Source organism: Schistocerca cancellata, chromosome 4, assembly GCF_023864275.1.
Source record: "Schistocerca cancellata isolate TAMUIC-IGC-003103 chromosome 4, iqSchCanc2.1, whole genome shotgun sequence".
NCBI classification, from domain to species: Eukaryota; Metazoa; Arthropoda; class Insecta; order Orthoptera; family Acrididae; genus Schistocerca; species Schistocerca cancellata.
The window spans coordinates 428,045,752-428,061,300 of NC_064629.1; the positions used below are offsets into that span (position 1 = coordinate 428,045,752).

General features: G+C 43.4%; 1 protein-coding gene across 4 annotated transcripts in view; it reads right to left on the reverse strand.

The window, feature by feature from the left end:
* The window catches only part of LOC126183685 (1-acyl-sn-glycerol-3-phosphate acyltransferase alpha-like), a 749,564-nt gene that overhangs the window by 502,035 nt on the left and 231,980 nt on the right, over positions 1-15,549 (reverse strand). For all 4 annotated transcript variants that reach the window (XM_049925864.1, XM_049925867.1, XM_049925865.1 and 1 more), the window contains exon 2: positions 10,145-10,217. The gene's annotated coding sequence lies outside the window, so the exon portion shown is untranslated. The remainder of the gene's footprint in view (positions 1-10,144; positions 10,218-15,549) is intronic.

The window sequence follows — 15,549 nt, forward strand, 5'->3', positions numbered from 1 at the left end:
CTTTAACTGACTATCGTCGTCAAAGAAGGTAAATACTCATGAACGACGTTAAGAATGATGTTATACAACGAGGTTCAGGTATGAACACAGAGTGAATGTCATCTGACAGTGCAGTATTCACATAGCTAAAATGTTAATATTAAACAGTAAATAAACAATCATTAACACGAACCTAAAATAAAGTCCTTTCACGACAATTTAAATTAAATCACAATCCTAATAAGGTAAAATTAGTACTCGACAATGGTACTGAAGAATAACTTGAAGAGGTACATGTGGAAGGTGAATAATACACTATCTGATGAAAAGCTTCCAGACAGCCCTACATTATGTTAAACGGACTACTGGACGTCTGGATAGGGAGGTATGGCAGTAAAAAGGGAGGCGCGGACTGGTTTGTTCTCAGTAGAGTAGCAGTAAACGCAGCATGGGTCAGTCAGGAGAGCTCAGAAGCAACAAATCCATCAATGACATTTCAACCCTCCTGAAGCTGCCCAAGCCGACTGCTGGGTGATGCACTTGTGTAGTGGAAACGCGAAGGGAGAACTACAGCCAAGTAAGACCAGGTCGACCTCATGTACTGATGATGAAGATCGCATTGTGGGGCTGTCAACTGCGCGGTCATCAGCGCCCGTGCAAAGTCCCCATTTTGACACAGTCCAGTCTAGCCACTATCACGAATGATGATGATAATTATGAAATGATGAGGATAGCACAAACACCCAGTCCCTGGTCATAGCAAATCCCCAACCCGGCCGGGAATCGAACCGGGGACCCTGTGATCCAGAGGCAGCACTAGACCACGAGCTGCGGACAACCTCATGTACTGACGGACGGACGGAGCTAAAAAGAATAGTACGATCGTAGAGCAGCTTCTCATAAGCCAAATGCTTCTGGAGAAAATACTAAGCGAGACTTGAGGTGGTGTAAAGAGCACACCAGTAGTAAAGGACGGAAGGAAGATTAGGTTTAACGTCCCGTTCACAACGACACCATTAGAGATGGAACACAAGCTCGGTCTGTTTCCAGGATGGAGGAAAAAAGCGTACTTGTCCTTTCAAAGGAATCTTCCCGGAATTCTCCCGGAGTGAGTTAGGGAATCAAATGCGAGTCCAATGTGTATGGCACTGGACACTGGCTATCTGGAGACGAGCCATTTTGGAGTGATAAATCACATTATATCGAGTCCAATGAGTATGGCACTGGACACTGGCTATCTGGAGACGAGCCATTTTGGAGTGATAAATCACACTATATCGAGTCCAATGTGTATGGCACTGGACACTGGCTATCTGGAGACGAGCCATTTTGGAGTGATAAATCACACTATATCCTGTGGCAATCCGATGGAAGGGTTTGGATTACTGTGGTTTCTGTGTGACCACCTTATTGTGCTTAACACAACGTTAAATGCGGCAACGTATGAATACATTTTACAACATTGTTTACTGCGCACAGGAGAGGAATAGTTCGGAGATGGTGAGTGTTATATCAGAAAGCAGCATCTGCCACGCAATGGTTTGTGGACAATAACATTCCGGAAATAGACTGGCCTACACAGAGTTCCAACCTAAACCCAGTGGAACACCTTCCTGGCTGGTCAAAACTCTGTGCCACGCTAGGACTCGAACTCGGGACCTTTGCCTTTCGCGGGCAACTGCACTACGGACTGAGAGTTTACTAGGCAAATGACAAACGGAGAATGGATCAAGGGTTATAGCCCAATACAATAGGTGGTGAGAGTGCTATTTTTCATGTGCAGAGTACTGCTACGTCATAAAAGGAATCACAGCGCTCGCTTTATTAAGGAACTGCTTGTGGCGCATTGGTGCGCGACTATTCGACTCTGAACTGTGTCCTTACGCCGTGATAATTTTCATGAAAATCGATTGAATGAGAAAGCGTTTTGGCCATAATTGGTAACTGTGAGAGCCATAGTTTCCGGCAGTTGTGTACTTCGTGGGTAGTTTTAATAACATTGATGATCCTCCGCATATCATCACTTATAATTTTATCTCTCGAAGTTCTACATCTACATTTATATTCCGCAAGCCACCCAACGGTGTGTGGCGGAGGGCACTTTACGTGCCACTGTCATTACCTCCCTTTTCTGTTCCAGTCGCGTATGCTTCGCGGGAAGAACGACTGTCTGAAAGCCTCCGTGCGCGCTCGAATCTCTCTAATTTTACATTCGTGATCTCCTCGGGAGGTATAAGTAGGGGGAAGGAATATGTTCGATACCCCATCCAGAAACGCACCCTCTTGAAACCTGGCGAGCAAGCTACACCGCGATGCAGAGCGCCTCTCTTGCAGAGTCTGCCACTTGAGTTTGCTAAACATCGTGATACGGTTACCAAATAACCCTGTGACGAAACGCGCCGCTATTCTTTGGATCTTCTCTATTTCCTCCGTCAACCCGATCTGGTACGGATCCCACACTGATGAGCAATACTCAAGTAGAGGTCGAACCAGTGTTTTGTAAGCCACCTCCTTTGTTGATGGACTACATTTTCTAAGGACTCTCCCAAAGAATCTCAACCTGGTACCCGCCTTATATGGACTTTATATGATCATTCCACTTCAAATCGTTCCGCACGCATACTCCCAGATATTTTACAGAAGTAACTGCTACCAGTGTTTGTTCCACTATCATATAATCATACAATAAAGGATCCTACTTTCTATGTATTCGCAATACATTGCATTTGTCTATGTTAAGGGTCAGTTGCCACTCCCTGCACCAAGTGCCTATCCGCTGCAGATCTTCCTGCATTTCGCTACAATTTTCTAATGCTGCAACTTCTCTGTATACTACAGCATCATCCGCGAAAAGCCGCATGGACCTTCCGACACTATCTACTAGGTCATTTCTATATTTTGTGAAAAGCAATGGTCCCATAACACTCCCCTGTGGCACACCACAGGTTACTTTAACGTCTGTAGACGTCTCTCCATTGATAACAACATGCTGTGTTCTGTTTGCTAAAAATTCTTCAATCCAGCCACACAGCTGGTCTGATATTCCGTAGGCTCTTACTTTGTTTATCAGGCGACAGTGCGGAACTGTATCGAACGCCTTCCGGAAGTCAAGGAAAATCGCATCTATCTGGGAGCCTGTATCTAATATTTTCTGGGTCTCATAAACAAATAAAGCCAGTTGGGTCTCACACGATTGCTGTTTCCGGAATCCATGTTGATTCCTACAGAGTAGATTCTGGGTTTCCAAAAACGACATGATACGCTAGCAAAAAACATGTTCTAAAATTCTACGACAGATCGACGTCAGAGATATAGGTCTATAGTTTTGTGCATCTGCTCGACGACCCTTCTTGAAGACTGGGACTACCTGTGCTCTTTTCCAATCATTTGGAACCTTCCGTTCCTCTAGATACTTGCGGTACACGGCTGTTAGAAGGGGGGCAAGTTCTTTCGCGTACTCTGTGTGGAATCGAATTGGTATCCCGTCAGGTCCAGTGGACTTTCCTCTGTTCCGTGATTCCAGTTGCTTTTCTATTCCTTGGACACTTATTTCGAAGTCAGCCATTTTTTCGTTTGTGCGAGGATTTAGAGAAGGAACTTCAGTGCGGTCGTCCTCTGTGAAACAGCTTTGGAAAAAGGTGTTTAGTATTTCACCTTTACGCGTGTCATCCTCTGTTTCAATGCCATTATCATCCCGGAGTCTCTGGATATGCTGTTTCGAGCCACTTACTGATTTAACGTAAGACCAGAACTTCCTAGTATTTTCTGTCAAGTCGGTACATAGAATTTTACTTTCGAATTCACTGAACGCTTCACGCATAGCCCTCCTTGCGCTAACTTTGACATCGTTTAGCTTCTGTTTGTCTGAGAGGTTTTGGCTGCGTTTAAACTTTGAGTGAAGCTCTCTTTGCTTTCGGTTATTGAACCACGGTGGATTTTTCCCGTCCCTCACAATTTTACTCGGCACGTACCTGTCTAAAACGCATTTTACGATTGCCTTGAACTTTTTCCATAAACACTCAACATTGTCAGTGTCGGAACAGAAATTTTCGTTTTGATCTGTTAGGTAGTCTGAAATCTGCCTTCTATTACTCTTGCTAAACAGATAAACCTTCCGCGCTTTTTTATATTCCTATTAACTTCCATATTCAGGGATGCTGCAACGGCCTTATGATCACTGATTCCCTGTTCTGCACTTACAGAGTCGAAAAGCTCGGGTCTGTTTGTTATCAGTAGGTCCAAGATGTTATCTCCACGAGTCGGTTTTCTGTTTAATTGCTCGAGGTAATTTTCGGATAGTGCACTCAGTATAATGTCACTCGATGCTCTGTCCCTGCCACCCGTCCTAAACATCTGAGTGTCCCAGTCTATATCTGGTAAATTGAAATCTCCACCTAAGACTATAACATGCTGAGAAAATTTATGTGAAATGTATTCCAAATTTTCTCTCAGTTGTTCTGCCACTAATGCTGCTGAGTCGGGAGATCGGTAAAAGGAGCCAATTATTAACCTAGCTCGGTTGTTCAGTGTAAACTCCACCCATAATAATTCACAGGAACTATCCTCTTTTACTTCACTACAATATAAACTACTACTAACAGCGACAAACACGCCGCCACCGGTCGCATGCAATCTATCCTTTCTAAACACCGTCTGTGCCTTTGTAAAAATTTCGGCAGAATGTATCTCTGGCTTCAGCCAGCTTTCTGTATCTATAAAGATTTCAGCTTCGGTGCTTTCTATCAGCGCTTGAAGTTCCGGTACTTTACCAATGCAGCTTCGACATTTTACAATTACAATACCGATTGCTGCTTGGTCCCCGCATGTCCTGACTTTGCCCCGCACCCTTTGAGGCTGTTGCCCTTTCTGTACTTGCCCCAGGCCATCTAACCTAAAAAACCGCCCAGTCCACGCCACACAACCCCTGCTACCCGTGTAGCCGCTTTCTGCGTGTAGTGGACTCCTGACCTATCCAGCGGAACCCGAAACCCCACCACCGTATAGCGCAAGTCGAGGAACCTGCAGCCCACACGGTCGCAGAACAGCCTCTGATTCAGACCCTCCACTCGGCTTTGTACCAAAGGTCCACAGTCAGTCCTGCCGACGATGCTGCAGACGGTGAGCTCTGCTTTCATCCCGCTAGCGAGACTGGCAGTCTTCACCAAATCAGATAGCCACCGGAAGCCAGAGAGGATTTCCTCCGATCCATAGCGACACACATCATTGGTGCCGACATGAGCGACCACCTGCAGATGGGTGCACCCTGTACCCTTCATGGCGTCCAGAAGGACCCTTTCCACATCTGGAATGACTCCCCCCGGTATGCACACTGAGTGCACATTGGTTTTCTTCCCCACTCTTGCTGCCATATCCCTAAGGGGTCCCATTACGCGCCTGACGTTGGAGCTTCCAACTACCAGGAAGCCCACCCTCTGCGACCGTCCGGATCTTGCAGACTGAGGGGCAACCTCTGGAACAGGACATGCAGCCATGTCCAGCCGAAGATCAGTATCAGCCTGAGACAGAGCCTGAAACCGGTTCGTCAGACAAACTGGAGAGGCCTTCCGTTCAGCCCTCCGGAATGTCTTTCGCCCCCCTGCCACATCTCGAGACGACCTCCCACTCTACCACAGGTGAGGGATCAGCCTCAATGTGGGCAGTATCCCGGGCAGCCACAGTCGCAGTCCGATCGGGGGATGCGAGGGACGAGCTGGCCATCCCCGACAAACCCCCATCCGGACCCCCACAGTGATGCCCATTGGCAACAGCCTCAAGCTGTGTGACCGAAGCCAACACTGCCTGAAGCTGGGAACTCCCTCGGTTTGGGATAAAAATCTCGTTTCTGATTTTCCTATCCGACTTGTTGTAAAGTACTCGACTCCGTCCCAGACAACAGAGCAAGTTTAGAGACGATTTTATGCATTCTGATTTCAAGCTATTTCCTCGTATGTTGGTGGCTCAGCGATAGGCTGAAAATACATAGAGACAGTCTTCAATCCTCATATGGTCTACTGATTTACTACTGTCACTTACTGTTTCTTTCACCTCTGGCAATGGTATGTGTTTGGGAAAAACTCCAAGTTAAACGTGGTTCGGAGTGACAGCCATTTAGGTAAATCAATTATAGGTTCTGAGCAAAGCAAGGAGTATCATCTTCAGAGGACAATGTCAAGTAGAGTTCTGGAGTAAGTAGTATGCGAAACAACTTTAGTAATGCTGATTGCTTCGAGTTAAAATGTGTGTGAATTCCTAAGGGACCAAACTGCTGAGGTCATTGGTCCATAGACTTACACACTACGTAAACTAACTTAAACTAACTTAAACTAACTTACGCTAAGGACAACACACACCCATGGCCGAGGGAGGACTCGAACTTCCGGCTGGAGGGGCCGTGCAATTCTAGCTTCGAGTTTTTCCTCATTTCATGGAAGCGTACTCTCAAAATTGTGTATTAATGAATCCTATAGTGTCTCAATTTCACTGTATTGGGTACGAAGCACCTCGTGATTTGGAATTCCGAAAGAAAACCGTCGATGGGAAATGGAAAAAGAGTTGGCGTGGCTATTTTCAGCAGGTGACCGCCAGAGTAAGTGCGTCGTGAGGATCTCGCAGGTAAGCCGGGCGAGGTGATAAGCGGATGTTTTCTGTCAGCTCAATGCACCGGCTTAACGAGTCCTGAGACCTCTTTCACAATGACAGGCAGCCTGTATAACACACTTCCATAACTTCTGAATTTCCTCGCCACAAATTGACGGTCGGGAAGATCTAAATATGGGTATGGCCGGGGCGTGGCCAAATAACAGTACCTCTCCCTATATCCACATCTATACGTATACCCCGCAAGACACCTTATGGTGTGTGGCTGAGTGTGCCACTGTCAGGTTACTACTTTCCTGTTCCAGTCGCGAATAGTCCGAGAGAAGAAAAATTGTTTATAAGCCTTCGTATTAACTATCTGTTTTTGATTTCATCGTCTTTTCGCGAGGAATACTTACAAGGATATAATATATTAATTTACTCTTCTACTAACGTGCGCTCTCGAGAACTGAAATGTAAACCACACCATGATGCACACAGCCTTCCTTTTAGTGATTTGCACTTCTTCCCTTTGGATCTTTTCTATTTTCTTTATCAATCCTATATTGTACAGAATCCGGACTGACGAGCGAGAATCAAACATTGGTCGTACGAAGGTTTTGTAAGCTACTTCCTTCCTGGGTGGACTACACTTCCTGAGGATTCTCCCAATTAATCTCAGTTGGGGATCTGCCTTAGCTGCGATTAGCAAGAGCGCTCACAAGCACGCACAACGCCGTTGCGGGATTGCTAACCTTGGACTTGAGCCTGCAGCCACACACCATTCACGTCGCATCGTTGTAGATCGCGAGCGCCGGGCAAGTTATCAGTCTTCATTACCCAATCAGCTGCCGGAATGGGCTAAGTGTGACCTTTAGCATGCGGGCGGCAAACGTCATTTTGGAGGTGCCATGTACCGGCACCTTATCGCGCGACACCCTGTAACTCATATTTCGCTGTACGTATTAGACGTGAGCTTGCCACAACACGTTCAACTGGTACAGCTAGCCTGCAGTGACGTGGCCAACTGCAGTTCACACGTAAAAAGAGACGAGCAGAGGAGAAATACAGCTTCGAATGTCATTTAATTTTTAAGCAGAATGAAATAATGCACTGCAAATCTCCCAGAATACGCTCTTTAGACGACTAGACGAAAACCGTAACATGTTATCGTTTTTAGCTAACGTACTATTGTAATTAAAAACAAGAATGATGAAAATTCCTGATCTAACCACAAGGCGATTTTTCTGCATAAACTGTGTGTAACGTAAGAGAGTACTGAAGGATTTCCCCGTATAGTTAAATATTGAAGCCACTGAAGGTATTACTTACAGTCGTCAGTAAGTCTTAGCTCCTTCCTTATCCGAATCCGAGAAATACATTTCAGTTCTGGAAGTGTCACCCGCTACGTTGACAACGAGCCTATCAACAATTGGATTACGAAGCCAACCAGGCGCACGATTTTTTCTTCTTTTATGACAAGCCGTTCTATATCCCGCCAGCGTTCGGCACTGACGTGAGATAAAGGTACGTGCGTTAGTTCCAGTACATCTGGCAGCTTATCAGTCTTGTTACTTCTCGGGCTAAATCCCGCAGCTTGGTTCCAGATCAGTTCTGTTGGGTTCATATTGTAATGGAACAGCGGCAAATGTAAAAATGCAGAATTTGTACGATGTTCTCGATGCTGTGAAAACGATTGTTTTTCATGTTTCTACGATACTTATCTCCCTCTGTGGTATAAAACGATGGACATAGTCCAAATATAGAGGATCTGGCTTTTTATTTTTGCCTTAAAAATTAAATTGTTATGATTTCTTAATTTAAGCAACTTTTATGAACAGTCTATCATAAAACATCGATAATTAAGAATTTGTATTTGAAATGGAAACAGGAGTTTCGAGCCCATTATGTAATTAGAAACAAGAATACGTGCATTATTCATAAAAATGATGAGTTTTATAATTACGATATGTAGGTATTTCAAATTGAACTAGAGAAAAAAAATGTTATTCGCGATATTTTGACCAACACACGAATAACCGAATATGATATACATTCCATAACGCTACCGACTGCACTATACAGTCAACAAACATTCGTATATTAACTGCAGTAACTTCGAAGCCGATAATCTCCGTAAATATACGAAAAACATTAAGAACAGCCTATTTCTCGGCACTTTTTAACCGTATTCCACATGTGTCTTTTACTACGGAACAGAAAGCAGCCTCAGCCATTTTCATACTGCGCATTAACAGCGCGACAATCAGAGCACAACGCTGCAGAGGCTGTGACTGTATACGGTTTTTGAAATAAAAACTACGTAACTAAAGCGTGATTAAGAAAAACGTTGATGGCTGTTAATACATTTGAATATCTTAAAGTTTAATTTAACGTAACTTAGTAGTAAGATATCTAATACAGAAGTAGGAACTTCTTCCAAAAGCGTAAAAACTCCAGTGTACGTGTGCTACGCTTCTGACCAATCATCGCGTTTGTGTTTGTTTACATCAGGTTTATTCTTATGATGAACGGATTACAGTTTTAAACAGACCTCATTTTACAGTGCCTGTAGTGTTTCACAATCTGACAGTTCACGATGTTCATTTAATAATAAAGATCCTATGCCAACACGTCGAAGAAAGTGACAATAATAAAACGGAGAAAACAAACTGCGACGAACATGGAAAAGTATAAAACATTTACTACATAAAGCAGGCATTAAAGAGCTACATGCTGTTTACTGGCTGAACGTGAACGTCAGGGCGTCACGTTAATTTCATATCAACCTTGGTTTAACGATGTCTGAAGAAGTTACTTTTTATTTGTCTCCTTCGCTGCGGGCCTACTTACGCATACTCAGCGCTCATCCAAATATACGTATCCGACACATGTTTTCTTAAAATTTTGGAAATTTGTGGGAACGTCTTATGGGACCAAACTTCTGAGGTCATCGGTCCCTAAGCTTACGCACTACTTAATCTAACTTACACTAAGGACGACACACACACACACACACACACACACACCCATGCCTGACTGAGGACTCGAACCTCCGACGGGGTGAGCTGCGCGGACCGTGACAAGGCTCCCTACACCACGTGGCAACCCCGCGCGACATATATTAGTTGTTAGCTACATCGTACTATCCATCAGTGTGGGCACTGAATTTTTTTCACACCCGGTATATATGACAGAGATTGTCGCTACATGTCTTGTCTCTAATAAATTAGACGCATAAATTTGAAGTTCCCGTTACAAAGTAGAATCAAATAGCAAATTCATTTAGAAGTGCACCTATACATAAGGTAAGTGCTACTCTGAAGAAATATAAGTTAATTTTTAAAATACTGTGCTGCGTAATTGTTCTTGGCATTTCTCAAATTCTGTTAATATATATACAATGTCTTCTTCGATAAGGCAGAAATCACGACAAGACAGAAACGGAAAATCTGGCCATGAAAATCACATTGTGAAGAATGTTGTCATTAGATCAAGTGAATCTTATGAATGCTGAAAACTGCTGACGGGGCCATTCGCATAAGCTTAGAGGGCAGTCCGAGGGCCAAGACGAAGTTCAAGTACTCACCAACAGCGGGATGGAACACAGGAAGCGTCGCACACAGCCTCAGTGAGTGTTGCGCTCGGGAAACCCAGGGTATCTGCAAGAAAATACTGTCTCATTCTAAACTGGAAGCAATAATATAATGTTGAAGTACATAGGAGCAATATTTTTGATCACTAACTCATGATCAACTGAATTAGTAGTGGCTGCGATGTTAGAGCGGTTTCATTCTTGTAATGATGACAGTATTTGTTAAGGCTACGTATTATACATTGTCATTCCGTGATGATGTTACAAACTTTCAGGGATGATTGACAAGCGTAAATAAATCAGTCTGAGGTAAGAGACCTTGGTCCGGAAATGACCGAGTCAATAGCTGAACAGCGGAATACATATACCGGTACTGTCGCTGCTAAGATTGTAGAGTAGACAACTTTCAGATTTTGTAGCATAGACCAAAACAAGAAAAAATGTCTTGTAAACATGGACTCTAAAACGTATACACTAAGAGCTAGGAACACTTGTCCATCTTCGATACTGAGAAATACATTTCTTCTACTGCAGGCTCTTTGGTTTCCACATTTTTGAGAAGGTAGTATGGACCATATCAAGAAACAAATTTCTAGTAGATATGGGCTCTAATGAGCTGTGAACACTTCAACGAAGATGAAATAGCTCTTGAGGTTTGCATTTCAAAGACCACCTTTACTAGGCACACTGCTACCTCTGAAAGTTCCCTACATTACTATCTTAGTAGCAACAGTACCAGTATATGTATTTCATTGTCAGAGGTATGAGAAAGTTTTTCGCTTATAACTTTTGACTCGGTCATTTACGGACCAGGATCCCTTACCTAAAACCGATAAATTTAACGTTCTCCATCGTCCCTGAAAATTTGTATCATCAACATGGAATCACCCTGTATAATGGAGAGTCATGCATGTACAAAGCTTATGAGCGTTCTTCAAAAGCGAATACGAGAGGTAAATACAATTCAGATATGAAGCCTGAACCGTTGAACGTAAGTGCCAAGGATTCAATAAAACGAGAACACACACCGTCTATATTAGATTGTTTTTTAATAAATCGACTTAAGGTCCGAATCGTGTAGTAGGGAGATGAATAAGGGACATGTTACACTTATTTGTGTATTTTATATGTGATTTGGTTTTATTTTGCGATAGGTTATACCCATGGACACTTGGAAGTTGACTACATCGTCATCTCCACACCGATTAGGGTCGTATTGAGAAATATGCTCTATTAAATTATGTATCTGTGAGTAAATTATGAATAATTTGTACCCAGCCACAGCAATATATCTTTAGTAAATAGCGAGACAGCTCACTTGCTAGGACATTGGTTTCACCATCAGGGGAATTAGTGTTTAAATTCCCCCATCTAAGATCTGTCTCCTGTTGTTCCCATAAATCGCATACGGCGAACACAATAATCGTTTCTACGAAAATGATACAACCAAATTCCTCCTCCAGGCTTATCCAGTCCTATCGTGTGCTTTGTCTCTAACAAGTTTTTAAATAAATTCACATGATGATGGAAATGGAAGTGTAGACCTCCGAAAAAGGTTAAAGAAGTGTAAATAAAATGACTAGTTTCAGTTATTCTAAGCCCGGTTTGGCTAGCGCTTGGATGGCCGACTATCCGGGAATGCCTAGAGCTGCTGGTAATCGGGGTGCACTCAGCCTTTGTGAAGCCAACTGAGGAGCTACTTGATTGAGAAGTAGCGGCTCCGGTCATGAAAACTTACAACGGCAGGGAGAGCGGTGTGCTAATCACACGCCCCTGCATATCAACATCTACTGACGCCTGTCAGCTCACAATGACACGGCGGTCGGTCGGTACCGTTGGGTCTTTTGAGACCTGTTCGGAAGAAATTTAGTTAGTTAAAGTCATTTGCGTATTGTACGCCTATATACTCCAAAAGTCACCAAGCGCTAGCCAAGACCGCCTTTGGGTAACTCCTTTTTCACTCGCAAGGGAAAAACTACTGTCCATACGCCTACATATGAGCCCTAATTTCTCTTATCTTCGTAGTCCCAACGCTAAATTTATGTCGGCGACAGTAAAATCGTTCTCTAAATTTTCTCAATGGTGTTCCTCGAAAAGAATGTCGCCTTTTCTCCAGAGATTCCCATTTGGATTCCCGAAGCATTTCCGTAATAATTAGTGTTGTTCGAACCTACAGGTAACAAATTTAGCGGCCCGCCTCTTAATTGTTTCAATGTCTTCCATTAATCCGATATGGCGCGGAACCCAAACGCTAGAGTAGTTATCAAGAAAAGGTCACACTAGCACTACAGACGCACTATGCCTTCTCCTTTGCGGATGAACCAAACTATTCCAAAGTTCTCCCAATAAACCAAAGTCGAACATTTGCCTTCCTTAGCACAATCCCCACATGCTCGTTTCATTTCAGATTCCTTTGTAACGTTACACTGAGATATTTAAATGACGTAACTTTGTCAAGCCGGGCCCAGCTAATGCTGTATCCGAATATTATGGGTTTGTTTTTCCTATTCATCCGCATTAATTTACAAAAACGGCTCTGAGCACTATGGTACTTAACATCTGAGGTCATCAGTCCCCCCAGAACTTAGAACTACTTAAACCTAACCAACCTAAGGACATCACACACATCCATGCGACCGTAGCGGTCGCGCGGTTCCAGACTGAAGCGCCTAGAACCGCTCGGCCACCAGCGGCCGGCTATTAATTTACATTTTTCTCCATTCATCACACCAACTAGAAATTTTGTCTATGTTATCTTGTATTCTCCTATAGTCACTGAACTTGACACCTTCCCGTACACCAGAGCATCACCAGCAAACAAGCGCAGACCACTGCCCATCCTATCCGCCAGATCATTAATGTATACAGAAAATAATAGCGGTCCGATCATACTTCCCTGGGGCACTCCTGATGATATCCTTGTCTTTGATGACTCCTCGCCGCGGAATACAACATCCTGGGTTCTATTACTTGAGAAATCTTCGAGTCACCTATATATATATATATATATATATATATATATATATATATATATATATATATATGGGAATGTATTCCGTATGCTTCTACCTTCGTTAACAGCCTGCAATCAATGGGCCATCGTGTCAAACGTCTTCCGGAAGTCTAGAAATATGGCATCCGACTGTTGCCCTTCGTCCATAGTACGCAGTACATCATGTGAGTGAAGGGCAATTTAGTTTTGAACGAGCGTTGCTTTCTATAATCATGCTGATTCGTGCACATAAGCTTATCGGTGCCTAGGAAGTTTATTAATCCTAACTCTGGATATGTTAAAGAATTCTTCAGCAAACCGATGTTGAGGATATTGGTCTGTAATTTTGCGGGATCTTTCTTGTACCCTTCTTATGTACAGTAGTCACCTGCGCTTTTTTCCCTTCTCTTGGGACTTTGCGCTGGGCGAAAGATTCGCAATAATACAGTTCATGAAACGTATGTTATAAACAATAATAAAAACTCTGTAGCAAGAAAACGGACGATATTTACTCTTAACTGTAAGAAAAACATCAGTCAAATAGGAACTGAGGAAGAATGGCTGTAAATATTAACTTTATTGTACCACTGTTTGTTGTCATATAATTAAGGTAGCAACTAATGTTTTCTGAGAAACACTGAGAAGACCCATCTATAAATTTTCAATTTGTTCAGTTTTTTTCTATTATTGGAACTTATGCCAGAAGACCCTAAACAAAGCTGAGTAAGTCTTTGTGTCGCGCTAAATCTAAATGTGTGGTACTGTTTTAAGCACAATCCTCCTACAACTATATTCTGCACGCCACCTTCCTGTGTGTGACTAAGGGTGCTTTATGTACCACTGACACAACCCTCTTCCGTGTCCCAGAAAGAGAGATTGTCCAGAAGCCTTCGGATGATGGATCATCGTCATTTTTTACCCAAAACGTTCGTTTCACGAGATCGTGATAGAGGAAATAATATTTTTCATGTCAGGGGACAAATATTCATCTATTTCATTATTTACACACTTCGTGAATGTTTAGTAAATGTTAACACTTACTACACATGTATCTAAACGGAATTCTAATGCGAAATCATAGTGTATTTCATTGAATCACGGGACTGAAAATATACTTCTTGTGACAACATACACTGCAATGAACTATGTAGTACTTTGCAACAAAGGAACCGATTTTGAAAAACAAAGGAAAAGGTCGGTATTGCACTCATATGCTGTGTTTAACAACCAAATTGTGAACAACTGTAATTGCTCAAATGTCAAAATTCGTGGAATTTGCTCATATGATAATTCCGAGCGTTAAAATAAGCTGGGCGACCCCATCGGTGGGTTTCGAGAGGAGAAAGTTATATGATAGCACCTAGTTTAATTTGACTAATCATCAATAACACGATCAACGAACTAAGCAAGCAACCACCAGGGTCAGCAAAAGAGATATTCATAGGAAGTAACTTCGTATCATTGAGAGAAATCAGCAGGATAACTGGATTGGTTGTTAATCTCAGGTCCTTCCGGAAACCAAATGGCTCTGAGCACTATGAGACTTAACATCTGAGGTCATCAGTCCCCTAGAAGTTAGAACTACTTAAACCTAACTAACCTAAAGACAGCACACACATCCATGCCCGAGGCAGGATTCGAACCTGCGACCGTAGCGGTCGCGCGGTTCCAGACTGTAGCGCCTAGAACCGCTCGGCCACATAGGCCGGCTTCCGGAAACCACTTCAATATTTTAGATTAGCATCTAACAACACAAGGTCGTAGAGCTGTAATGAGTAATTCGCCCTTTCTTCGGCAACAGGGTATAAATCCAATTTACAAAACTTAACAGGATATACATTATGCTTTTTATGTACATCTAAGGTGGAAGGAGGGAGCGGAATGTTAGGAAAAGCGAGGAACTAATGGTACTATCTGCATCGGGACTATATGCGGAATCGGCAACGACGAGTGAAGATATGTGCCAGACCAGGAGATGAACCTGCGATCTCCTTCCTACTGGGCAGTGATTCGCCACTGAATCTACAACCTTCAGTGCGGATGCATATTCACATTCGACCTCCAGGGGGAATCTAAAATTAGCCAGCATGGATGCCATGGACGGGAACTGTGGATAGGTGACGCTAGCTGGGAATGTGTGTCAGCCAGGGAGCGTGCTGAGATAGTGTGCGCATTTACGATATACACTGTGTCCGGGTGGTGCAGTGGTTAACGCAACTGCCTAGTAAGCATGAGATCGCGGGTTCGAGTCCCGGTCGAGCACCCATTTTCATTCGTCGACGCTGATTCCGCATAAAGTGCCGCTGATGCTGATATCGTTAGAGCCGGCCGCTGTAGCCGAGCGGTTCTAGGCGCTTCAGTTCGGAACCGCGCGACCGCTACGGTCGCAGGTTCGAATCCTGCTTCG